General features: G+C 35.6%; 1 protein-coding gene across 1 annotated transcript in view; it reads left to right on the forward strand.

Moving 5' to 3' along the window:
- The first annotated feature begins 8,876 nt into the window (after positions 1-8,876).
- Positions 8,877-23,524, forward strand: part of LOC100376291 (uncharacterized) — a 49,064-nt gene continuing 34,416 nt past the window's right edge. The window contains exon 1 of the mRNA XM_085494608.1: positions 8,877-9,017. The gene's annotated coding sequence lies outside the window, so the exon portion shown is untranslated. The remainder of the gene's footprint in view (positions 9,018-23,524) is intronic.

Consider the following 23,524-nt stretch of genomic DNA (forward strand, 5'->3'; position numbering starts at 1 on the left):
CCTGAATATTCTTTGTATATTGCTGAACAAATTATGATTTGTGTTTGATGGTTGCTATGTTACTGGGCATGCACTAGTTTCAATTTTGCGACAGAGATGGTGGTAGATTTTATATTTGTGAAAACATTTTTTTTAGTTTGTATCATTTTTTTTTTTTTAAATGTTTTTGTGCCAGGCGACAGTTCCGGACATTGAATGTCACTGTTGTCTCTCCTGACTTTTTTCTATTTTGTAAGTGCAAATTGCAAGTGCTAGTGCTGACACATAGTGCATTTTGCCACAGAAGTCATATTCATGTCTGGGACTACATGACAGGGCTGTGTGGACATCTCTCTGTCAAATGGCAATTTTAATGCGCTATCCTGGCGTCAACCAGGCTCGGTCGAACACAAGCACCTGCGGACCTTAATCAAGGTTCCCCCAAAGTCGCATTCGTTAGTGAATGAATCTCGGCCAGTTAGTTTTTATCATGATTTCTTCTGTTAAATTATTATTTGTAGTGTATTTATTAGTTTAATTTGACCAAAAATGTGATATTTCTCCCTGATATGCAAAAACCTACTGCTTGACAGCAATAGAAAACTTGTTTAATATGAAAATAAATTTACACTGATGTCACCTTTAATCATTTCGTAATATTAACATTCATATTTTCATTTTATTTATTGTTAATAATTTACTTCAGCTAAATAATTGGACACTCGGGAAAATATTAATTTTATTTTCATTTATTATTTTTTTTTATTATAAATAATTTTTTAGAAAACTTTCTTGCAGAAAAAAACTAGAAAACATATTTATTCAACAAAGACTATAGTGTGGAATAACTCCCTCAGCGCCTTTGAACAGAACTTTGTTTTGCATCCAGGCACTTTATAAATGTTTTTGATTGGTTGATTGCCTGTATACTGTTTGAGTGCGTATGTTGAAGAATTCTTGTAATAAACTTACTAGTATACATCTTCCTAATCCAACCATACTGTGACGCCCAGAATGTTTGCCCTTCGAGTTGTTTAAAATATTAGGACGCAAGAAGGATTTGTCAGTGATGTCCTTCCTGAATTGCATTGTGGGATATAATTATACAAGTAATAAAGTAATCATTGGGTTGGGTGCTGGGAGGGAGGGAGGGAGTTAGTCGAATTGTCAGTAACATTTGGAAATACTATGACAGAACCCCACCCACACCCTCCCTGTGGCTTTCGTTGCATATGTAAGTTATTTTCACGAGTGTATCCCGCGATCGTACTTACATGAGCAAAGTCATCAGCCTAATTTTATAAGTATTAAAATGCTTTTACCATCTGTTCCTATGACAGAGATATGCCAAAAGCGAGCACTGCAATTTAGCTCGCCATTTTTTCAAATCCAAACTTTGTACTTGAAATAAAAGTGGAATATTTGAAAAACTAAATAAAACCACTTTGTATCATAACATCAATTGATAGTTTTGAGTTTACAGCAATGTTTATTTCAAATGAAAATGAGACTACGGTAATAACACTTTTAGTAACTCTAGGAGTGGTTGGGCTACACAGATTTTTTTTTTAATTTATTAAAAAAAATCTACACACACTTGATGGTGAAGACAAAACAACGACGTTCTTAAAAAATCTAGATCATACAGAGTTTAAGTTTTCTACCACCCTACCCGCCCGGGTTTCTTATGGTTAGCCCTTGTTTTTCCGCGCTCCGGTTCCTACAAACAGCGCCCTCTATGGACTAAGTGCCTGGTCATCGTGTACCTTTACACGTACTAGTATTTTTTTTTTTACAGATACCCTTATTTCCTGGTTGGTCGTCATAGAAACATACAGTATGGCCTCGCAAAAAAGGAGAAACATCATCCTTCTGATCAAATTGCGTTTCAACAATTGAGCGATCTTTCATAATGAGTACCTTTTTCATCAACCTCTAAACCAAACATTAACCCTACTCCTACCTCCCAGCGCTCTGCCCTTCCTACGTACAGATTGGGATTAGGGGTGGGGATGTAAAAGGAATTCTTTCCATTTTTTTCTCCCAATGTTTGCTAAAATATTTTATGTTATAAAAATACGTATACACAAACACAGTGTAAAATGCCTGGGTGTACAGACCACAGTCACTTGAGGGTAAACAATTTAAATAAATCGACTAGTACGAAAAACCGGGGAACTTGGCAATTTAGAACAGTCTTATGACGTCATTATACGTAAATTATTCATTCCCCACTACTGTATTGTTATGCTGTCATTGAAGAGATACTTTATTCACTTTCATTTTCGCTTTTGGATTCATTCTAATCTTTGTCAATATTTTAGTTTTCCACGAACAATTGACGTCATTGCAATGTTCGAAGACGGGGTGCGACCGACATGCCTTCAAGTTGGTCGATTTCATTGAAGTCTCACATCACGCATTATATCATACACTGGATGTACCATTTGCCTTGGGGTGAAAGGTCAATTGGGTCATTAGCGCATAGTGTAATAGTTTATATAAACTATTTTATATAATGTATAAAGATAAAAGACGGAAATTTATGCTTGACTGTTTTGTTTCCATCCATGTGCCGATTTAAAGCGCGGTGGTCGTCGTGCAGCGCGTGTTCGAATTTCATGTAAATAAACAATGTATTTTACACGCGTTGTATACGTCGCTATGAGTCCCATATCGAACGGGACGCTGCGCGACGACTGCCGCCCTTTAAATAGACATTGAAGGTAAGTCATTGAATACAGTTTGATAAAAAACAAAAACTCGGCGCTTGAACGAGAATCTCGTGTTTGCATCTGTTTGATCCATTATGTTTTAAATACGATGTAGTTCGGCCGGCGAGGGCGCTACTCATGACTACATGTCGGGACTGCCAAAGTCGGGACTTCTTTTTTGTTTTACAAAAAAATATAATTAATTGTCAATTTAGCCTTTTTAACGCGATCGCGAAAACTAGCGTGACTGCGAAAGAAATCCCGAGTCGGCATTTCTTTAGCGGTCCGGTTAGATTTCGCGACCACGCTAAAATGACTGAAAGGGCAATTAATTATTTCTTTTTGTAAAACAAAAAAGAAGTCCCGACTGCGATAACTACTGCGTACCAAATTATATACAAATTGAAAAAAATGTGTGCGGACCAGGCAAACAACCTAGTATTGTGAACTAGAAAAAAACATCGTGATCAGTTCCATTATGAAAAAAATATCAATTTTATTAGCGGGTAAAGACAATAGTAATGATGTTCAAATAATTCTTCATATAAGTAACCCCGACATGCGTAATAACCTTCGATTGCCACTGTGTTGGTAATTGACGGCCAAACGCGCCTGAAACTGCAAGTAAACAAGGGTTGGGGTCCATTTCTGTGGATTCAATACCTTATCCATGAAAGATCCTAAAAGTTAGTGCCTTCCATCTAAGTTTATAATAACAAAATTACAATAATTGTACGTTGCGTATACGACGTATTTCTATTTATTAACTAATAACTCGTCACGTACGTTGCAAGTATTTGTATTTGAATACTGCAAGTACGTGTATTTTATGGAGTACTAGTATTATTATCCTTACGCTCATGCGTCGACAGCCGGTAATTGCTTGCGTTACTCAGTCTAGTTTCACTGTACTGAGAGATGCATATTTGCATATAACTTGCATATTTTATTTTTACTAGAAGTCTGAGAACTCCAGATAAATAGTTGTTACTCGTATACTTTCACAGGTAAATATTAAAGGGCGGTGGTCGTCGCGCCGCGTCCTGTTCGATGTGGGACTCATAGCGACGTACACAACGCGTGTAAAATACATTGTTTATTTACACGCGCTGCGCGACGACCACCAGTACTCTACGATGTAGGCGATCTTCTGGATTTCCAAGAATTATTTAATTAATTAATTACTGGTCAGCATTACACGTAATCTACATTTCGTATGCATGTTTTGAATCGTGCTTCAAAATGCGTGAATTACCCTAACCCGTCGCTGCATGCGTTGACATGTAGACAATGTATATCTGCCGTGAGTTTATGAATATTCATGCTCATGAATAATTTAAAAAATGCTGACGTTTTAGTGACCTTGTTCTTAAGTCTGATTATGCCATGGCGTTGTGTCGTCACGGGAAGCGCTGTCTCGGTTTAGAAAAGACGCTGATCTGCAGCGTCAACGATGCCATGGGGTTTACCACGTAGGTAATTTTTTTTCTGGGGAATGTTGAGTAAGAAGCACGCCATGAGTCATCTGTTCTTGGAAACCACCGTGACGTCAGCTTTGTGACGTCATCGTGGAACAGAACGTTGGTGTTTCCCTCCCGAAATTGAAAGCAGAATGGATGTCATAATGGAAATAAAGAGAAGCCGGGGTTCTTCCCAGTCAGTTAATACTGGCATTATTCAACTGACTGCGACGAGACAAAGGGTTGTGATCAAGTCGAGAACCCGCAAGATCGTCGTTTGTTGGGCAATTTAGGGGTTGCACATTTGATATTGTGGGGGGGGGGTGTTCGGAAGAGAAAAGCAGAACAAAAAGTAGTTCCACCAAGGGGGAAAATATATTTTGTACACTTTAGATTAGATGTCGTCTATGATCGTGAGACTTTGAAAAATATGCGAATAATAGACCAGTCAATCGGTCTGGAGCGATGTGGATGGGCGGCTTTACGCACGGAATTCATGGAGATAGCCAATCAGTGATGACACAGAAATCTGCCTTCTGCGTATTTACGTCGCGATTCACCAGGCCATTCTTGAGTGCGCTGGGAAGGGCGCTCTGAATAGCTGGTTTCCAGTCTTCTTAGACTTAGCAACAACAAATGTTCTACTGTACCGCAAAACATGAACATGGAGAGATTATTTTAGAATATCCCTTTATTAATAACAAGATTTACAAACTAGTTGATTTACAACACAACTAATACCATAATTGCTTTCCCATGAATTGCTCATGAATCTATGTTTAAAGCGACAACTTTACAGTAAGATGTCGATTACGGTTTCAGATATTCCGGGAATGTGTTCTATGATGATCTTCATGTAATTAGGTGTTCGGTATTTTTTTTAACACAAAAAACGACGAATTCGGCTGAATTTTGTTAGCGGCTGGCCTAATATTACCGGATCGTTTGGCTGTGAAATTTGGTATTTTCTCTTCGATTTGTAAGGATCTCTTTATTTATTTTCAAACCGTATAGTAAATATCGGTAAAAGAAAACTATGATAATGCGAGATAATAAATGTTTCGAACGATAACGATCAAAATACTTAAAGGGCGGCGGTCGTCGCGCCCCGCGTGCGCGAGATATGGGACTCATATGATCAAAGATGGCGACTTTGACTGTTGTGCAGACCACCGTCCCTCAAAACCTGGTGTCGAGGGACGGTGTGCAAACCAACGAGTACAAACTGAGACGTTATTGAGCTCTAACTATGTAATTATGTTGGTGATTTGAAGGTAATTAATGTATGTTACACCTAGTTCAAAACTCGTACTTGTGGTTTTCATTAGAAAAGCGCATTGGATTGTGGGGAAACAATGTTTATCAAGACAAATGTCGCACATGCGCGGCGCAACGAACGCCGCCCTTTAACGCGACACTGCTGACTGTGGACATAATCTATATGACTGATCATTGTCTCGGACGTTCAACACACTTTTTCCGCAAGATGACCGCCACCCCCTAATGTCGAAGCGCTTCTGTGACGTAATCATGATCGCAGGATCGTTCACATCGTTCGGTCTGAAATCACGTGATAATGTAATTTAATTTCGCTTTTTTCGCTAATAAGTAAAATCCGCTAAATTAAATCTATGCGAACATGTAAAATAACATTAAAACACAGTGTATATGATCAAAACATCCAATTGGTGAAATTAAATGTCAGTGAAAAGAGAATTAATGTATTCAAAATGACGAATGACAAAATAACCAATTACACTTTGCATAATATTTACGTCACATAAACGTTTCGTCCCCAGGGGGCGCAACTTATAATAAAAAAAGGTGAACACTGTTTTCGGACCATTCAAGACTCGTTCGAAGTAAATACACAGTCACTCAATTTTCAAAGTTTTTTTATGGGCCGAGTCGTGGTTCGATAACAGGATTTAGGGCTATTTTATTGATTATAACACAAATACGATTATGTCGATTCGTTCAACGAGTATATTCGTTCCAAAGTCGTTTCGTCCGATTTATTCGGTTAACCTGATACCACCTCGTCTATCGAACAACAAACTATATCTAATCGGGTTTCTACTAAAACGAAGGAGTGCAAAGTAACGTGTTTTTGACTATAAAATGTAGCACTTTTTAATGTGACGATCTTGAGCGAGTGTACAATTGTCGGGGAAGGATATATATTCCCTGTGCGGTTTACAGACTTTTTATATCACATTTCGTTCTCTAGATATTCAATTTTTCATTAATTTATGTAGTCCGCCATCTCGATTCTTTAGCAAAGGATTATGGGTAAAGTATGACATCATATCGACTGTTGTCAGATATTGAGAAAATGATTTCATCTATAATCTCAAAAGTTGAACTTCAACTGGCTGAAAGTTAAGAACATGGTAGCATGCAGGTACCGGTGCCAAACATGCATATACAAATAGTTGTCATGGCAACAGAACTGAAAATATTCATTTTTGTGTTTTTCTACCAAATGCTCAAATTTCCTTATATTGTATACAATTTTCAATGTGAGCAGGTTATATGGGTGATATATAACCTTGTGACCACAAAAAGGGAACGATTTTTATGTGTTTTTTTTTACGTTTTTGGCAATGTCTTCACTTTATTTGTATTTGTAACATTCTAATTTCCATTACTGTAATTATATACATAAGTAATATGCACACTGAAAATATGAACTAATTCGCATTAGTATTTCTCTCGCATCAGTTATAGATGAAAGTAGTTTCTCAATTTCTCACAACTGTATATGATGTCACACTTATAATCCTTTGCTGGAGAATCAAGAAGGCACACGACATAATACCACAGGGAGCCCAGGAACTATAATCAACTGTAGTACGCAGTCTCTATGAACGGGGGGGGGGGGTATCGGCTGGTATATAGTGTAAGAAATAGACAAGGGATGAAGGCTCCAGCCAGCTCACATTTTTTAAACTCGAAAAAACAGACAAAAAGAATGAAAAATAAAATCTAAAAAAAATACCAGGTTGAAGAATATTAGTTGCTCCTTCAAATTTCACCAAAGCCTTGCCTACATTTTACCGATATCTGCAGAATAAATCAAGAAAACTACACAAATTGACTCCATTTAGGAATTCCTAACGACAGCATTTTATCGGAGCCCTACGGCTCGAGCCACCAAAAATGGCAGTGTATACGCGTTCGGCTCGAGCCGGCTCGAGCCAAGTTCGGCTCCAATAAACCCTCGGGGTTGAACTCCGATAGGGTTGAGCCCCGACATGGCCCCGACCGTGTATACGCATCAGGGGCATATTATCGGAGCCCAAATCGCGCCCTCAATCGCCTTCTTCAAGTTACCTCTCATTTCAATTAAGGCGGAGACAACATCTGTCGTAATTTCACGCAATTTCCTGCTTGACGAAGTGGTACGCATCCTAATATATATTTGTTAGAGTAAAGAATTACTGCGATAGATTGATAGCTCAACGGGAGGAGCAGTAGTTCAGCTCCGATAGAATGCTGCCGTGTGAACATAGCAATAGACACACCGTGAACGCATAGTTAAGGCCACATGAATATACATGTATTCCTTAGTTTTAGACTGGTTCCTAGACTGGCGCATTAAATAAAAATATTGCGAAATGGAGGTGTTAACACAAAACCCTCGTAATCGCGTTCACCTGCAATTTCGCAAAACTATTAATATTTTTTCAAAGTTTTTATTAATATAACATAACTAAAAATAATCACCACATCAGGGTCAGTCTAACTGGCTCCAGTCGTTATGAGTCAGTATTGTTTAAGAAATTGTGAATACCTTTATTGCGCATGCGTACACCGGCATTTCAAGTCGTCAAATTCATTGAAAAGGAAGATTGCCACGGTTACTAATTTATAGTAAGCAAAAATAACCCTTGACTGAAGCCAATCTAACTTTTGAAAAAATATGACGTGTATTAAATTAAAGAATAAACACTATTTATTTATTTATAACCATTTTAAATCAAGAGGTCACCAATAGAAGTACACGTGTGGGTATACATTACTAAGGGACAGAAAAGTACACGAGTTTGTTTACACATATTTTTCGTTTTATAACCGGACACTTCTTTTGTGGTTTTTGGATTTTAGAGGGAAAACACGTGACAAAACTAAAAATCATTGAATTCGCCTGAAACTGGCTAAAACGAGACATAGAGTGCTCCAGAGAGATCTGTATGTGTATTTTAGTCTCATGAATACCTAAAGGACGGTGCTCGTCTCGTCGCGTCCTGTTCGATATGGGACTCATAGCGACGTATACAACGCATGTAAAATACATTATTTGTTTTCATGAAATTTCAATCACAATTAAATTAATCATGTAAAAGAAAACATTGGGTCAAAGTCCTTACACAGTGACTAGGTGGTGTAAGAATACTGTCCACCCGAAAACATGAGTCAGCTTGAGTGTCATTGTTAAAATTATTACCGGTAAGGTGCGTCGGCTTTCAGTTATCTACTGATCACTTCGACCAACGTTCGCATGAACAGCGCCCTCATAAGTACATACTTCAGTCGTTTAAATACTAGCATACAAAACGCGACAGAATGTCCAAATCAGTCGATATAATAACATAATCACAAGTAATGTTAAAATTATCGGGTATTATCATCAATACACTGACTCCAGCAAACACCCCTTTTGGACCCCCCATTTGATTGTCTGGGTTTTCCCTAGAAGTCCGCCATGTTTGAGTACGTCATATCTATAAATATCTATTTACTTTGTGTACAACGCAACATCAGGTTGACTTGACTCACTTTATATTGCTTACATCCGCACACGCGGGAAGATTATACGTTTAAACTACCAGAGCAACTAGTACAGACAACCGGACATCAGGTGAGTGCTTTCAGTGTAGTTTTTCTGTTTTTTGTGACGAACATTTCAAATGTTTAAAATTTAAAAAAAAAGTACGTGTTTACAAAATCGCTCGATTTCAAAATGGCCGGTTGCTTTCAGCCTTTCGTATGTGCAGGGAATAACAATAACACAACTATAGCCCCAGCACAGCTGCGTCAGACTAAACACTTGTATTTTGAGTCAAAAATCGCCGTGAAACTGCGCAGTATGCTGTGTCCTAACAGTCTGCTTTTGAATAATACGTATACATATCGACGATTTCCACGATTTTGGTTGACTGCAAAATTTGAGGAAGTTAGGATGCGAAATTTCAATTAAATTGTATTTCCTTTCCGCTTAAAATTTTTATAAAATGTTGGTGTTTTCCTGTTGAAATGTTGCTTTCCAGATTTGATATTCTGTTTCGTGAGGTTGTTTTTTCATGAAGATGTGGCCTATTGTAATAGGTTTGTTTACATTTTTTGTGATGACCAGCCCTGACCAGCCCTGGAATCGACTGCGTCACAATCGGGTCGTGACCTTGTGTTCCAACATCTTATCTCTTAAACCTTGTCAAAAAATGTCTGAGACTACTACCGATAATTTGTGCTTCTTAAAAATGACCCATGTGTAGTTATTATTACCAGGTACATTATAATGCAAAATATAGATAATTAAATGCTGCACCATTGTCTCTATAATATCACCCATCAAAGAGCATCTAGATTTTTGCAAATTTTAAAATTGTCTCCATGGTTTCAGCTTTTTTTATTATCACTCTCGTCAAACTATTGTTCAAATAAACCATTTCAACAGTTTCTATATAAAATTATAGTCATAAAATACTAAGGAAATCACTAGAAGTAAGGTTATTTCAATTGAAGTGTTAGGTAATAATTTAAAATACTTTCAAGGATAAGAAATTAATTCCTTCCAGCTGTTCCTGAAATTGTTTATTTTGGGAACAATTCTAAGCATGTGGGGGTATATTTAGTCTTTTTAGGTAGCATATTATTTTACCTAATTCAGCTAATTTTTAATTTTCCTATTTAAATATGTAGCTACGGCAATTTTAAGTACTGTGGAATACTTTATTTTCGCTGGAAATAATTTTCACTGAAAAGTCTTTTTGGACGTTTTGTATGGAATTTGTTTTCACTGATTTTTAATGAGTTTAATGTGAAATAAAGGAAAAAAAGTATATTCGCTGGATTTTATTTTCACGAAATCATCCTTTCAGCGAAAATAGCGTAAACAAATTCCAAGCGAAAATAAAGTATTCTACAGTATGTTCTTACAATGAGATTGTTAGCAGTTCAGCTAAATGATAATTCTGTAAATTAATACATTTAGCAATATTTGCTAAAATGGCATGTAGCTAAGTTTTTACATTAACGTGATGAGATATTTTTTAAAATTAATTGATTTGAAAAACCAAATATGTATGACAGTAAATTAGTGCTCCGGGGATATTCATTATTTTTTTTTTTTCACAATGTGATAATTATTTTAAACTCTTATAGATTATATTTGCTATCCTATTTTGGGGTAAATTTGTCTTAATTGTAATTTGAGTCATTTAGATAAATTACAGTGCTTTGAGAAAAGAAATCCTAGGTATAAACTTTGTTTTAATTTCACGGTTTCTGCTGATAAGTGAAATCCACTAAATTAACTTTATGTCAACGGGTAACTCACTGACAAATGAAATTGCAACCCAGTGAAGAAACTCAAAAATATCCTAATAGTAAAATTATTTGCCAGTAAAAATAAATACCTTTACAGTACATATAACCTACTATCGTAACAATTTTTGTTGTATTCAAAGTTACACAGTACTGTAAAATACTTTATTTTAGCTGGAATTAATTTTCACTGAAAAGACTTTTTTGGGTGTTTTGGATGGAATTTATTTTCACTGATTTTTGGCGAGTTGAATGTAAAATATAGGAAAAGAGAATATTCACTGGATTTTATTTTCACTGAATCATTCCTTCAGCGAAAATAGCGAAAATTAATTCCAAGTAAAATAAAGAATTTTACAGTATTTTAGATGATGTGGTTGTTATACTTGCTAATGTTTATGCATGTACAAATGTTAGACACGTTTTATCAGATTAAACTTCAGGCAAATATATACACAAAAACAAGATTTACAATATAAATAATAATGACTGATTATCGACAGAGACAAAGGGAAATAACCATGATGTCATACCTTAGTTGTTGTTTTTTGGCTTCTCCAGCTTTCCAAAAAAACTGACTGCGCAGTAAGGTTCAATCATCATGACTTAACATTTATTTAGCTTTAAGTTGGTTTAATGTTAGCTTATCTTGCTTTAAAATCTGCAACATATCTAAATTGACCAGAGTAATCTGACAAAATATGTCCTATATTTGTAACATAATTATATAAAGAATAAGTTGAAATTACTAATGACAATGATTCTCGCTTTAAAAAAAATACAAGTTTTTATGAAAAGGCAAAGCCAGCTACTAGCCAGCTTGGAAGTTAAAGCGGGAGGGTCGTCACCTGCGTATGCGCGGGAATTGAGTCCCAAATGACGATAACAACACATGCTAAAAACGCAAAGGCTCATGGGTAGATGCTTGTTTGTAAACAATGATACACTATTGCCATCTGACGCATGCGCAGGTGTCGGCTCCCCTGCTTTAAGTTATATTGGGACTGTGTTGTAGTAGTTTTGACAGTCATTTCCTCTCTCTGCAGTGTTCTCTCAAGGAAAATGATTCACAGGGCAATACAAATTTAATTCTTATCTGGTTAACTCAAGGTAAAAGCACATATGTCGGGCAACCTGGTCATGAGATATTCTCTGTTTATTGGTAGCATGTCTTCCTGTTTGTCTGTTATAAATTTTTACAGACAAAATCTCTGCACATATCCAATTTATCATCATAATTGTGGAATGAAATCACTGTTGTAATATTCATAGTCACAAATATCCAATATTTGAGGCTACATTGTATAATATTGTGACCTATAAATGATAAAAAAAAACCTGATGGTCATTGTTTACAGTAGCTAGCCCAGTGTTCTCCCCAGAAATTTTCTATAGAGTCGCGGCTAATTTGCATAATAATTAGCATAAATTAACATATTGTTTGTCATATGGAGAAATAAAACAAAACCAGTTTTTTTCCTTTTTTTCTATTTATTTTATGTACAATCTGTATACAATTATTGCACTGCATGTTTAGTATTGCAAATGTCCTGCAGAAATACTGAGTTTTCTGTTTCTTTGCTTGGCCCAGCAATCAGCAACTTTATAAAACCCTGTTCGGTCCCGGTAAATTAAACATTGGGTTGATGATTCTCAGTGCTTATTTTCCGTTTCTGTTGTTTTCCGGTTAAGTACAACAACTGTTACGAGTCACGATACTTACGCTACTATGTTCGAGCAATAATAGTTTTTCTGGCTAAAATTATCCATCTTTATGTATTTTTTTTAATCGTCGATGTTGTCTGTTCAACACAATTGTGAACAAGTCGAGACAACGGAGTTCTGAATTACGAATTGTCATCATTGTTATACCACGTAAAATTGAGGCTTTTCCTTCAAGAAATAACACAAGTGTCACCCCAATTTCCACACGTTCCTTATTAGAATTCCTGATTTCTTGATAAATATATTATTTTCCATTATGCTTCACTTAATTCATCCGGATCTGAGCACGATATGCAATCTGAGTGGGAAGTTCATGCTCGCTGGATCTTATGTGGGCGACGCCATCTTGGATTCACAATCACAAGGTCAAAATTGTTTACATCATAAATATATATTTTTTCACATTTTGATCTCAAAAAACAAATACAATATCAAAAATACTGACAAAAATCAAAACTTGGAATAATAGTACGACTACATTTCTAAAAATAATAATGAAAATACGTTTCGTACACACCGGAAACATGTGGTTTTTGACCCCAAGTGTGACTATATCATTTGCATATGAATATACGTTTGGCAAAAAGCGTTTGACACCGGGTTACGGCTTTGTCTTTATAGAACTACTTTGTTTTTTTAAACGATATCCAACCAATGAGAAACAACAGGGGATTATCCCGGGAAATTGGCGTTAATACAATGCATTTGTAGACTTAACTAGTTAGCCAGGAAACTTTACAGTATGTGAGAGACTGAAGAAATCAGATCGGGGGATAAATAATAGCATCGCGGAAGAAACACGTAGCGTCGCGGGCAAATCTGATAGCGTCACGGCCCGCGACGCTGTTTTCACCTGGGGAGAACACTGTAGCCGTGAAGAAATCTGATCTTCATCTTCTATGTTCTTTCACAGATCAAGCCTGCACAATTATAAAGTTCTTTTCAAAAACTTTTATAAAAGTAAATTTTACTATATGAAGCCATACTTCTTTTACCCAACCTATAAAGATATCAATTGAAACCTTTGGGCACTATTTGATTATGACTCTAATTTGAAAATATTCACAGCTCACTTACCAGAATAAAACATGGTTTAGTTTTGTAAATAGTTGCATCGATTTAGGGACAGATACTTCACAGATTGGTGCAGGAGTTTTGATTCTCCAACCCATCTAATTTTCGCTGAAAAGGCTTTTTGGGCATTTTGTGCAGAATTTATTTTCACTGATTTTTGATGAGTTAAATGTGAAATATAGGAAAAAAAGTATATTTGCTGGAAAATAGCGAAAATAAATTCCAAGTGAAAATAAAGTATTCTACAGTATTATTTTTAATGGCAACTAAATTGCCATTGTTGTGTGAACTTGGTATTTTTTAACACTGTTCAATTGGCCATGATATATACTGTAAAGTAATTTATTTTCACTTATTATGTTCGCTATTTTCACCGAAGGGGTGAATCAATAAAAATAAAATCCTGTGAAAAATACCCTTTTACCCATACATTATATTCATCTGAACGAGAATCGGGGGAAATAAACCTCATACACAATCAAAATGCGTTTTCAGTAAAAATTAATTTCAGCTAAAATAAAGTATTTTACAGTCAGTGTTCCCTCTAAGCCTTATTTTCGCTCAATTTTCTCAGATTCAATTGTAGTTTCTCAGTGAAATTTTGTCTTTTGAGAAACTTTCCATGCATTTTGTATGCAGAAAAAACATTTCAAGGGGAAAATGGGCAAATTTTCTCAGTATTTTCAGTACAGTACTAAATAGAAAAAAAGATTCATAATATGAAATAATGGTTTGAACAATTGTTATTCTCTGGTATTCAACTGGAAGCTGTACAGATGTCCTGTCCTTTGTTGATATACAAACTTTATTTGAGCTGTTAAATAATGGACCTTTTTTTTTTGCAAACATGACAAACACAATAAATCCTAGCCAGTGCTATACATTTACAATGTCCCTGTGCTCTATTATTTTCTTTATCTCACATCAAGGAGATTGTTGGTTTGTTATCTGTAGTTGGCCGGTTATAAATCAGAATTTAGTCTACTCTGCCAGGGATTGAAATAGAATTTTTCCTCCGCATGCACAGTGTGCAGGTTGAAATTTAAAATTTACCTGCACTAACTTGTTGTGAAATGCACCAATTTTAAAATTTTAATAAAATTTACGGGTTCTCGATCTATGCAATCATGAAAGAATTTCCTTTTTTTGAGTTGTCTTACAATATTGGTTGAACTTAATTTAGGCTTAGTGAATATAATGAGAAAATGTTAATTTCTACATGCACAGCGTGCACATTAGATTTTGAGTTTACTTGCACTAGCTAATAATCTATGTGCACATGCTACGTTTTTATAGCATTTTATCGGAGCCCAACGGCTCGAGCCAGCAAAAATGGCCATGTAAACGCGTTAGGCTCGAGCCGGCTCGAGCCAAGTTCAGCTCCACTAAGCCCTCGGGGTTGAACTCCGATAGGGTTGAGTCCCGACATCGTGTAAACGCATCGGGGCCCAACTATCGGAGCCGAAATCACGCCCTCGATCGTCTTCTTTGAGTAACCTCTCATTTCAATTATGGCGGAGACAACATCTTTCATAATTTCACGCAATTTCCGGCTTGAATAAGAGGTACGCGTCCTAATATATAGTAACGAATTATTGCGATAGATTGATAACTCAACGGGAAACAGAAAATGGCGTACGAAATTATGCGACAAAAACTTGAAAGAACGACTGAACGGAAACTTTTTAAAGACACTAAAGATAAAAATCGTAAAAGCAATCGTGGTACGGTGACGTGTTCCTGGTAGGTTTAGATTCTTCCATAGTTTCTCTATGATAGATAGAGAATCTGTGATTCTTCCTAGTAGTTTAGATATCACTACAGTTGAATAGTTACAAAATGGTAATTTTGCATGACAATAACTTGACCGAATAGGCTGTATTAAACGCATTTTAGCTGCCCTGTTTCCTGTTTATTCGAGATACTAGTACCTAAATCATAATACCAGTCATTGTCTTTTCTACCTCCATGCTCAGGCTCTTTTTTCTCCTAGCTCAACAGCATCATGCCTTGTAAAGAAAAAACACAAGCACGACACTAAAAACGTTTTCAGTCACTAATTATTCAAGGGCACTGTTCCGTTCGACTCTGATCGAACTGAATCGAACTCTGGCAGATCTCGGCTCTCGTTGGCTCTCGACCGTATGAACGCATTGGAGATAATCTCCTGTTAATCCGTGGGGGGAGAAGTAGTTCGGCTCCGATAGAATGCTGCCGTGTGAACATAGCAATAGTGCAGTGTGCACCAGGGTATTACAACTCCTGACTGCTTTCCAAATGCATGGTATTACATGTAAATTTAAAAGACCATTATCACCAAACAAACAAACAAACAAAAACCAGTGACTTCAATATCTAGAAATGTTGCCTGGCAAAATTTTAACAAAAAATACTGTACTTTTGTGGCTACCATAGAAACAAATATGGTTTCAATAAAAAAAGGTTTCTCACGATTTCTAAAGTTGCCTGAAACCTTTCATATGTACCGTTTTTGGTCTGTTAGCAAATTTGCTTTCATAAATTACAGATGCGTCCTCCTGTAAATGCAATTTTTTTTGCAAGTACTAGGGAGTTCAGAATCCAATATGGCGGCCGTACGAATTCACGCACGCTGTAACTTTTCCCAAGAATTTTAAACTTTTATTTTACAAATTCTAGACGTTGCACATCGATAAAATAACGCTAATTATTGAAATAGGTTAGTCGTGTGTCTATTTCGCGCGTAAAAAGCTTGGTACGATGTGTGACTGAATCACACTCCCGCCGGAAAAATCGACCATTAGCGATAAAATTGCGCTGTAAATAAACATGGCCCTCGACATTTTGCAGGGTGCGTGATATAAAACAGAAAAGCCAAAGGGGAGCCAATCAACACAGAACTTTCAAACACAGATGAAAATATGGCCAATAAAATTCGCTGTAAGATGGTACTTGTTTAATTTATGCAGCTATGACTCATGCGAAAGAAAATTGAGGTCAAAGTTTTGTCCGTTCGTTTTCTTATGTAAATACGGTATGTAAATTTTTTAAACTGAAAGTTTCACCATGTTTACTATTTTAACTGTCGTTTAAAACTATTATTGTAATTATTCATTGACCAGCTCCACTGAGAAAACTCCGGTACAAAATCGAGGTCATCGGAAGACAGGTCAAAAGTTGAGATCGAACGTTAAAATGGCGACGCGCCAATTTTTGAGTCGACCAGAACTTTTCCTTGGAGGTCTACACTTCACGGGACGCCAATTTCTGGGTAGTAACATTGATTTCCAAAGAAACTAATTCTCGTACGATTATTTTGTGACCGAATTTACAAGGTCCTTTGTTATTTTACATTAATTTCGGCACATAATCGGCAATGAAGTGGTTGAATGCAAATTTTCTACGGGTTTAGTTGCCGGGTTCAAAAAATACGGCAATTATTCGCAAAGCTTCAAAAGCGCGATATTATCGTTATTACGCCGGCATTACCATTAATTATTTGTGAATTGTACTTTGCACGATTATTTGGTATACTATTAGGGAAATTCTGTGTTGTTTACGTGCATTTTGAAACCATATGCCGACGCTATGCACTATAAATCTGAGTACCGGTAGCTCATTCAAAGTTCAACATCGACTTTACTTCTTTCGTGGCTTTGATTTTGAAGATTTCGAAAATCACATTATTATTACCTTATGGCATGAGAGAATTAAATCATCTCAATTATTTGTTTGTTTGGATTTTTTTTTTCAATTATTTTTGCCTGTTTAATTTGTGTTCACTTTATTATTATTCAACAGTTGTTTATGTTGTAAATAAAATACACTTTTTAGTCACAATTGTTTTCTGTGTTTTTTCCTAGTTCTAACATATAAGTAATTAATTTCTAAACTCGTTAATATACTCTTGTTAGACATTAGAAACAGATATTAAATATTGTTTGTTTTTTATATTTAGATATTCCAATATGGATGTGTCACTTAGAATCAGGGACAACTTAGAAAGTTTATTGTCAGGGCAGAAGAAGTTAGTTGATATTAGCTGCAATGTTCCACTAAGTTATGGTCTGTATTTAAATTTACATGATGATCTGCAGAAAATGGGAATTAATATACAACAAACCATGCCAGATATAATTAGGCTTTTTGACCCAGATATTGTTTTACCAGTGAAAATTAGCAACTTAACAAAACGAGTACGGAGAAATGTAGAGAAAGCTAGAAAAGATGGAAAGGAAGTTCAAGTCTTGAGTACAGTTATAGCAACACAGTCTGCAAAATGTTTATCAGCAGTGTTTGCAGAAAATAGTGTCACACCACAAGTTTTGATATCATGTAGTTTCACAGCCAGTCAGGATAACAGTATCAACCTAGAAATTAAGCATGTGTTAGAACTTCGTAATTTTCTTATTAGAAACAATCTTCCCTGGGCTAATGCTTTAAATTGGTTAAATGTATTTATGCGGCCTAGTGCTGAAACAAAACTAAATGTCACTGGAATTAGACGCCAGTGGACTCGGCTACATGATGCATATTTAAAACTGAAATGCAGCAAACGTCAGCATGAGTTAGATGACTTCCTAAGCAAGTCATACAAAGCTCCAAGGACAAATCCCAATGAAGTCAGTGAAACTGTAAGTGAAACAAGTAGAAGTAATCAAGATCTGGAAAACATTCTAGAAAGTTTGAGTAGAAATCTTGCTGACAGTTACCAAGAAATTAGCGAAATTACTCAAAGTATGGAAGAGCTTTCACGTGAGAAATTAGCTGCACTAGATAAAATTAGTGAAATGAGCAAGAAGCAAGACAAGTATAGGCAGAAATTGATTCAAATAAATGATTTAAAAGCAAAACTTGCAGCATTAACTCCCAGAAATTTCAACAAAAAAATTAAAAGGCGAGATGAGAAAATAAAGAAGATGACACATCAGATTGAAGAACAAAATAAAGTGATGAAAGAATATATACATGACATAAACCAATCAACAAGAGATAATGAAATACTACAAGAGAAATTAGATCAGATCTTAATGGAAAAAAAAAACCTTCAGAAAAGCAAAAGTTACTGGAAAACAAAAGCCCAGTCAGCAAGTGAACACCATTCTCAGAAAGTGAAGAGTAATCTGGAACACGTGAAACATTTAGAAAATGACAATATGAAGCTACGTGAAAAAATAGAAGATTTGATGGATGCAAACGAAATTAAAACCTTTGAAAATGGAAAGTATACAGATAGTATAAGACAGGTTTATTATGATCTTTTGACACACAATGTTTCGGTACAAAACTGCACAGCAGTTGTAAAGTCAGTGCTCAAGAACATCCTGAATGTTGATGTTGATAGGTTGCCAAGTAAGTCCCTGACATCCATGATGCAGGTCGAAGCCCTGGTATTGGCTCAAGCCCAAGCTGCCACTGCAATACTTGAGCAACAGGATCCAAACACACTTCACAGTGATGGCACTCGAAAAAAGTTTATTGACTATGCTGGCCTTCAGGTTTCATTGCCAGACAGGTCATCATTGTCTCTTGGTTTCCAAGAATTGCTTAGTGGGTCAGCTGATGACTACATGAATGCTACCATAGAAACATTTGAAGAACTAGCTCAGTCAATAGCTGTAAATGATGAAGAAAAAAAAAATATATACGCACAACTAATTCTTCGAAGCAAAAATATTATGAGTGACAGACATGTTGTGAACAAAAAATATAAAAGCAAGATGGAAGTAATGCGTGAATCTTTATTGCCTATTGTTGATCAAAACTGGGACTCATTTGATGAAAATGAAAAGACAAAAATGAAAACTGTGAACCATCTTCTATGCGGAATGCATGTATTGGTAAATATGGCTGCCGCAGCCAGTTCAGCATGCATTGAATTTGAAAAGGAAAAACAAGATCAAATTAACACTGAAAAACTTGCTTGGTATAAATCTAATCAGTCATTTTGTTTTAATTTGTTATATCAAGCGAGTAAAGGTTTTACTGATGAGGGTTGTCAAAAATCTGGTGTGTACACTGATTTTGGGCCATATTTAGAAGATGAGCTGAAAGAGAAAAATAGATTGATAAAGTTTGAACACAATAGATTCAACGTTGCATTTTACCAGGGAGCTGCATTGTACTATCACAAACAGCACATTTCAGATTTTCTGTCATCAGGACGATGTAATTCTACAAATAAACTCATAAGCCAGGTTCAGACTGTTTTGGATGAACAGGTTATAATTGCAGAGTGCAGAGCCCTTGGAATTATTTCTAAGCTGGTAACTGGACCTTTGATGCGACTTCTGGAAAAAGATATGAATTATTATGATATGAACATACACTGGTTAGAATTAAAAACCTGCCTAGCAGACAACGCGATTGATGCAACACCACTGTTGAAAGAAACAAAGTACATTACCAACAGTTTAATAAACAAGGATGAAATCTATGCTGCACTATTCAAAGAATGTAGTCCAGAACTAAACACATTAACATTAGAAAGTGCACAGTGTATCTGCAAAGCTATGCTGGTCATCGTAGAGAGACAGGTTGGTAATCAATTACCTGGTGGTTTAGAAAACCAGCCCTCTGAGTCATTGCGACAAGAAGTTGCAAGTGCACCCTTAACTAATGTAAGATCAGAGTCGGATTTCTCTGATCTTGATCGCAACATTCACAGGGCGCCACAGAAAAGTCGGGTTTCAAAAGCTGGTTGTATCTGTTTCAACAAAAACAAAACCTCATTATATCTCTATAATTTGGGAACAGACATCAAAAGAAAATATTTATCAATCGCACGAAAACAAGCCCCTGAAAGAAGAAAGAAGGAATTTGTTCACAGCAGAAACATTAAAAAAAAAAGACTTTTGCTGCAGACTGAAAGACTGGAAAAAAAACGTAAACTGCTAGAGCGCAAAAGACAAATAAAAGCACAATTAGAATTACGAATAAAAAATAAGTGGGGAATTTGGGAAACAGAGAGAGAAGTTGACATGATGCTGACACAGATGAATAGAGTGCAACAAATGAAAGCAATAAAAGATCAAATATCCTACCATTGTCAAGTACTGAAATCAAATCTACCAAACAAGAAATTAGCAAAATGGCAAAGTAACAAAATTGTTTTAACTGTACAAGAACTTACAGACAATCTGAAATCAATCATAAGAGCAAATGGAGGCATGCCAGAGTATGTGAAAGAAATAAATGATAACATCAGGAAAAGAAAAGCAAATGATGCAGTACCAGTACGGAGCAAGAAAAGAGTGAAGAAGAATGTACACAATACTTTTGGAATAAAACATGCGACTGTTGGCATGTATGTAGCTGTAGCATATGAAGCACAGTGGTTTGCTGGTGAAATAATAGCGGTTTCTTCTGACTCTACCACTGTAACAGTAAATTGTCTGGAGAGGAAAACTGGTGACTCATTTAGGTGGCCATCACGTAATGACATCGATAACATTGACATAAAATTTGTTTTATCAGAAATTAACATCGCTCCAAAGGACTCTTTATTGAGGGCATGGAAAGTGGACAACGTAACCAGGATTGATGCACTGTATAACAATTTTAAAACAAAGTACTTTTCATAAAGTTATAGGCTGACAATTTTTGCAGAAAACTAAAGTGTAATTATTCGGTGTTAAATATAAATTTACTATGCTAAAATATGCTTGTTGTACAAGACATGTTCACCTCAATGTTGATTGAGGGGGTGGGTTTGTTTTGTATATATAGCCCAGTGATTCACATGTATAATTGTTTACTAATTACACATTTTATAATTAAATGTACAAATCTTATGAGATAGAAATAAAAGTCAACCCATAGTTATGGGTTTTTCCTTCTAAGTTGCGTGCCCCCCCCCAAACTGCCTTGGTCACCCCTAACCCCTAAATTTCATTTTAAAATGAAAATTGAATAGTTGAATAATATTAATTTAATATTATAAAGGTTTCTTATTAATAAAGCAAACTCTAAGTATTGAATGTTAATTTACATTCAAAAGTGTTGAAAATCCAAAATGGCCGCCACCTTGCAAAAGACAAATTAATGTTTATTTCAATTTTGCACAAACTGTCTCCACAAAAGTAAGGATGCTATGAATCAAAACATACCGTTTATGCTGTCTATAAACTGATGTCATCACCAAGCCAAAATTTTACTGTGATTCAGTTTCTAATTTTTGAGTTACAGGTCTCCAAACTTCATGAATATGCCAATTTTCAACGGTGCCGCACCCAAAAAAACTAAGTCAAACTGAATTTTGTCAAACTTTGCCTGTCTTCTGTGCAGATTGTGGTGTATTGTAAGAGACTACTTAGTTAAATTTTATTAAAACAAGTATAATGCTGTTGTTAACAAAAAAAAAACATCTTTCCAGATTACATTTTCCTGGTGTTATCAGTGATCTAAAACTTGAAAATGCTTGATTTGACGATTTTTCCAGCAATTTTACCAAAAATGCACGTTTTTCAGTACATTCAACATGCAATATCTTGAAAACTACTGAACCAATTTTGTTCAATTTTTTTTTGTTTTGTTTCTTTTTGACTGAGTAACAAAGTCATACTGTCAATAAAGCTATTTGGAATAATTTATTTTTTCACTGTACTCCCTACAAGTACATATTTTTCTATGTTAGTTCCGGGTATTTTCAACGCCTGACAACTATCATCTTGAAAACGAAGGCCGAAAACTCTCAGAAAATGGTACTTCAGGGTGGTTGTTGAGACTCCCCTGAACAGTATAACAAGAGTTCCCATGCATGTGTAACGCATATAAATTTGGTTGTTTAGAATTGTCTCACAGTTCAGTTTGTGCTGTTTTCTTGACTTTAGCTATTTTCACCAGCTCTTCGATCGGCATTCCACCTCGTACAGAGCCCTATAAAAATACATAGTACAGCGAAGTGCATCTTAGCAACGTAGAACGTCTTCTGACGTAGCGCCACCCCCAAGAATACATCTATTTTTGTCTTAACGTGATCTCTGAATTTTCCCCTGTAACATTACAGTCTTAAAAGAATGGCTTTTCATCTCTTGACAGTTTTACTAACCATTTTGCTTACATGGTGATAACTTTTTGAGTGCCAAAGTGAACTTCTGTCAACTATTAGAATACTGTAGAATACTTTATTTTCGCTTGGAATTTATTTTCGCTATTTTCGCTGAAGGGATGATTCCGTGAAAATAAAATCCAGCGAATATACTTTTTTTCCTATGTTTCACATTAAACTCATGAAAAATCAGTGAAAATAAATTCCAAGCAAAATGCCCAAAAAGCCTTTTCAGCGAAAATTAATTCCAGCGAAAATAAAGTATTCCACAGTACCTGCATACATTCTTTAAGATTTTTTCAGGAATATTGATCAACCCGATGACCAAAAGCAAATTATATGTATAGTATATTTATCTATTTGGTCCAAAATATATTATCGGAAGTACAAAAACAAAATAACTAAAATGTTAGTCCTATCAGTTAGTAATATCATTTATATATTTATGTTTATAATGTTATGCGTGGTATGTTAGTGTTCAGAAGTTTAACAGAAAAGACCAGATCAGCAACTGAACTGTATGATAGAATGAGTGATGTGTCGTGTTTTACCAATGTGCTAGCCACTGAAATGCTATTGTTCTGATCATTCGATGTTGTATTGATTAGTAGTTGTGGTGTCGCCCTTACCTGTGGCTGTTAATTTTATAGACAATTGTGCTAAATGCTACGTTAGATTTTTGTTAATCCAAAGGGGTTAAAGTTAACCTTAAAATGCTACTAGTATTGTTCTGATCATTCGATGTTGTAGTGATTAATAGTTATGATCTCACATGTATGTAAGTGTCTGTTGATTTATTGAGTAAAGGTGAAACACACCATACCACAGTCACAGCGTGGCTGATGATAAAATCATGTATACGTACCAGTACATTGTAAAGGTGCAGGTTGATGTTAATTAAAAAAATATTGTCTCTTTTTAGACTGAATACAAAACAAATAGACTTTCAGGATTAAAGTTTGATAGAAAATAAAATATTAAAAACGATTTACTTG

This window comes from Saccoglossus kowalevskii, chromosome 20 (assembly GCF_978046115.1).
Source record: "Saccoglossus kowalevskii chromosome 20, keSacKowa6.1, whole genome shotgun sequence".
Classification (NCBI taxonomy): domain Eukaryota; kingdom Metazoa; phylum Hemichordata; class Enteropneusta; family Harrimaniidae; genus Saccoglossus; species Saccoglossus kowalevskii.